Consider the following 5,271-nt stretch of genomic DNA (forward strand, 5'->3'; position numbering starts at 1 on the left):
CCTTGGTTAGCTGTAGCAATTGAGTTGAAACATCCTTCCCCCCGGCAGGATACTCAAAGACCTCATGAAGTTGTTTAAAAAAATATTCAAAAGAGAATCCTAATTTGGGGTCTGAATCCCACACTGCTGCAGCCCAGTCAATAGCTTTGCCTGTGAGTAACGTCATCAGAAATGCACATTTCTTCTCTTCAGACTCAAATTGGTTTTATGTTCAATGTACAGCTTTGAACTGTAAACTGTAAACTGGCAATACTGCACAAATCATATGTGGAGGAGTCTAAAATAGTCTTAAATAGTCTTAAAATAGGAAGTTACCCATGAAGCAGGTTGAGTCGGGCTAGTATTCAAGGTGAGGGTTCCCTCTGGTGGACAGGCATTACACCTGCTTATATAATAAAAAAGAAAGTACGTTTTGCACCAATTTTTTTTTCATTTAAAATGTATATTAAAATGCAGTCATGTGCAGTAATACTGAGAACTGAGAATGTGATATTTTTCTGGTTTCACAGACAAGGCTTAAGCTAGTCACAGACTAAACTGCATGTTTGAGCTGTCTCAACTTAAATATCTGACTCTGACATATCTTAAAATATGTCAGTGTTATTGTTCTCTGTCAAGATGCACACCTGTAATTTTTGTAAATGTTGCTTAAATATCCTAATTTAACTAAGACCTAGTTCTGGCTTAAGCTAAGGGGAGGGGAGATTTAAAAACAAAATAAAAAAAAACGAGAAAGCGTAGGAACAGAAAGAGGAGCAAGTGAGAGAAGCAGGTGGATTGTAATCGACATCTACCGATTTATTATTGAATCGTCCAGTTAAAGTTAAAACTCTTGTAAAAGCGTTTGAGTTTGGTTTAGGTGTTAGATTTCGATTTATTTATTTTATTTTTTTCATTATCCGTTTACTCGTGGACAACGAGTAAGATTTCGAGGTTTCAGTCAGAACACGGCCGTATACGAAGTTCGGACAAATTGACTGATTGGTAGTAGTAAATAGTACTGTGGTCAGTATCCACCGTGGGAAGTGAAGAGGAGATCAGACAGACCACCGGAAGCGCTCACAGGTCCTCTGACCACGAGGGACGAGAAGAACAAAAAAACGGATAGCACCCAGCCACCGGGAGCGTTGGGTGTTCCTCCGGCCGCGAGCGACGAACAACGGTTGGTGAGACTGTAGGACTTCGTGACGATCGAGACCGATTACGGAATATAGGTACTGTTGTTTTTTGTTTTGTTTTTGTTTTTTTAGCTCGCTGGAGAGTGAAGAGGTCAATAGCGTTTAGAAGGCCACTACGCACTCAAGCCACGACTGCAGGCCTGCATCGGGAGTGGGTATGAGGGTGGTTATGGTGTGAGTAGGCCCACAGTTTATATGGTGTTTGTTGTATATATCGTAGTAAGTGTGAAACGTTACTGTTATCGTAATACTCGTGTTTTGTAGTACACTGGAAACTTCTCATTTGTGGATACCTGGTGAATAATGGTATTTTGATATCCTCATTTTAAAACACGTAATTCTATTTTGTTTTATAAAAATAAAAAAAAAATTTGTTGCATACGGGTATTAAATTACTCATTTGGGAACTTTTCATCTCTCTAAAAGTGGTATCAGAGGTGAGGCTGCAATTTTATAGTCGAGAGACAACCAATAAAGGAACCCGGTGCTCCACCCTATAGAGCAGGGGTGGCCAACTAGTCAGAGACTAAGAGCCACTTTTTTTCTGTTACTGCAAAGAGCCACATCATACACATGAACATCTTTTAATCATGTATGCACACATACACAGAAAAACGCATACACGCTCAGCCAGATCTAATGAAAATAACCACACCTACATGATAATATCAGTAATTTTCAACAGCTTTCAGTTGATCCTCCTCATAAAGGTCGATCATCTCCAACTCAGCCTCATCTGTGACGAGCGGGGCTTTCAAATAGTCTGTCTCCGCATTAAATGGGTTGACGAGGAATGTAATCTGTAGTCTTTTCAGTTGTAGATCACAGAACCGGGTCACAAAGCTTTCGTGCAGGTTTGCAACCAGTGTTGCATATGTCTCTTTTCTTTTTCAGGGCGGCGCTTGTGACTTGCTCACTGGCTTTTAGCAGAGTATGAAAATGTGTTAAATCTCCCTTTTTGAATATGCGCCTTGAACAGCTTTAGTTTGTTGACAAACGCAAAAACACTTTGCACCAGGTCAGGCAGCATTTTTAACTTACCCTGCAGGGTCAGGTTCAGTCTGTCCAAGTGACACAGCATGACTGTCGACTGAAAATGCCAGATCCATAATCCACTCGAGGTCTGAGAGCTTGGGATAGTCCTTGTCCTTCTCTTCCATGAACAGTTTCACAGCATCCAAAAGGTCAAAGAAGCGAGAGAGTACTGTTAGGGTTATGTATTGACATTTTGCAACTTTGACCCTTCAGTTACAGCTTCCATCGGGTGCCAGGCTTTGTCAGCCTGATGAGAACGGAATGTTGGAGTTAAATGTTGACAGTTATGCACCTGTGGCCTTTTAGTTTCAGTTTGATTCTTGGTCATAACATGGCCTCCGTAGAATACTGATAGGGCCACCGGAAGAATCTGAAGGAGTGAAGATTCTGACGCACAAGAAATGTGGCCAATTGTTTTCATTTACTGTATCTTGTCTTTTCCTCTATAAATAAAGTGACTTGCAAGCTGAGCTTGGGAGGAGGCAAAGCGGAGGAGGCAAAGCAGGGAGGAGGCAAAGCAGGGAGGAGGCAAAGCAGGGAAGGAGGCAGAAGGCGGGGGCCTGCCCGGCCCCCGGCCTCAGGCGGACTGAGATCCGTCTGGAGGCAAAAGGGATGTTAAGGAGAAACCTGCTTCTCTCCCGCTTGCAATCGACAGCAATCTTTGCAAGCCTTAAAATCCATAAAAACCTGACTTGTGTTTTATTTCGCTTTGAGTTGATCCTTCCTGGTAAAGAGCCGTTTGAGTGAAATAGTCTCAACATTTACTTGGTCCTTCGAGCCGGATCCCAACACGACAGAGCGGAGGAGGAGAGGACGAAGAGGAGCCGAGAGACAGTCTCTGATCAGAGCCAGGCAATAGCTGCCTGCAAAAATCCACCCGCGTGAATTCGAGGGGGGTCGGTGATTCTTCGTCTGGAAAAATCAACTTCTCCGGGCTGTCTGACGGGAGCCGTTGGAAGGACAACTCAACGCACTGATCAGGTGATATACCGGTATTGTTTTTATGGGTGAAGTATGTGAATGAGACTGCAGTATAATAGGTACCGGCTTGAGTTCGTAGCCAGTGATTTGCCTGTTGAGGTGAAGGATCTGTATCGACAGTGAAGCCAAGATTACTAGCTGCTTTGGAAGCACAGTAATCTCGACAGACGAATTCTGTCGACCAATAGTCTGGGACATTGGTTTGTCGACAAAAATTGTTCTAAGCGCGCAGGGTATGAATGGTATGAATGTGTTATCTGAACGTCATTGTGAATCACTAGGATTTACGGTGAATAAGGTGGTTGTTGTGGTTTAGGAATAACACAACTGATATTTTTCCCCACTAGAAGGGGAGTTGTGTTGTTCAAACATAAAATTTATATTGGGTTTGAGTCAAAATTGAAAAGTTGGTTTGTTCAGACGGCTGTATCCGCAGACAAATTAGTGTCTGTAGAAGCTTGGTGCAGTGGACGATCTGATCAGACGTGTGACTAATCGTTGACTCTTACCAAAAAGCAAACATGGGCGCAGAAAATAGTAAATTGAAGGGAGATCTAAAGTTTATGCATACATATTCGGCAGACAGTGTGCGATCTCAATGAGTGGAATAAAAAATATGATTTCAGTGGTAAATTAGTCAAAAGGGACTGCGCTCTCTTGATAGACAAAATAAATGTTGATTTATCTTTAGCCAAGGGAAAAAAGGGTGATCTGTTGAAACTTCAATTGATTGAAGCGACGAGATGGCAAGAGCAGGTAGATAGAAGGTATGCGGAAGTCGAAGAGAAAGGAACAAGAAAGATTGATTGCAGTGCAGAAAGAAGAAGACCCAGCAGATTATGTTGGGAGACCAGAGGCATTGTATCGGCAAGAAAAGTTAAGTTAAGTAGGGAAAGCAGCACGTGGTCGAGGTAGAGAGAGAGAGGTGTTGAGACAGAGACACGATGACAGAGAATATGATAGGTGTTTTAATTGCCACAAGGAAGGCCATTATATCCGAGAATGCCCAGAACCGCTAAAGCCCAGAACATAGGGTAGAAGCCCCGAAGAAAGCCACAGACCAGCCCCATTTAATGATCAATTATGACTAGGCGAGCCCAATAATGACCCCATAGATGACTCAGAAAATGACTCCGATCTAGGCAAGGCTGATAATGACCCCAAAACTGACCCAGACTCACAGAAGTAGTGTTATGTCCAGGCTGTTCAGTAAACCTCCTGGGTAGGGACTTTATGTCCCCACTTCAAATTTCTATACACCCACTGAAAAGAATCTACTAAATTTGTTACCAGGACCAACACCCCCAAAGACAGAAGTTAAAACTGAAAGTGACCTGCATGTGACTATGTATTACAAGCGAGACCCAGGGCCCGACCCAGACTACTATTTAGAAAGATTTTCGAGGCTAGGCCCTCAGCATGTGACATTGAGCACATTAGACAGAAAAGGAAATGCTGTTTGCTCTGTGAAACTTTACAGCGGGGCACAGCGACTTTTTGAAGGTCAAGGCAGACCGCCACATGTATCTTTGTCTAAAGCAGATAAGATGGGTGGGAAGTGAATGAGAGGCGCTCTCTCTATTCCAAAACAGTGAACTGGATGTGTACACTTACCCCCAGAGCCCATTTGACTAAAGAAACAGCATGACATTCTTTAGCCGCTGTTGAGATAGATCCCTTTCTCAAAGCAGTGCCAGGAAAATTTTGGTCAAAAGGGAAGACAGACGTAGGGTTAATGACAATCTTTTCATCAGAACTAATGAGCTGTCTGTCACCACTCATAGTTCCAACCCACAGTCAGGTTTTAGTTTATGTCGATGACGTATTGATTGCATCAGACACACAAGAGCACAACAAAGAAGCTGCTGTAAAAGTGTTTCAGCATTTAGCAGCGACAGGGAACAAAGCTTCTTTAGCCAAACTGCAATGGGCAAAACAGGAAGTGATGAGAGCTGTATGTGCAGCAGCCCTAGCAGTCCAGGCATCAGCTGAAGTAGTGTTGTTTCATAAACTCACACTATTGGTCCCACACTCAGTCGACGCACTATTAACTGAAACAAAAATGTCATTTTTATCA

Source organism: Puntigrus tetrazona, unplaced genomic scaffold (genome assembly GCF_018831695.1).
Source record: "Puntigrus tetrazona isolate hp1 unplaced genomic scaffold, ASM1883169v1 S000000904, whole genome shotgun sequence".
In the NCBI taxonomy this organism is placed as follows: domain Eukaryota; kingdom Metazoa; phylum Chordata; class Actinopteri; order Cypriniformes; family Cyprinidae; genus Puntigrus; species Puntigrus tetrazona.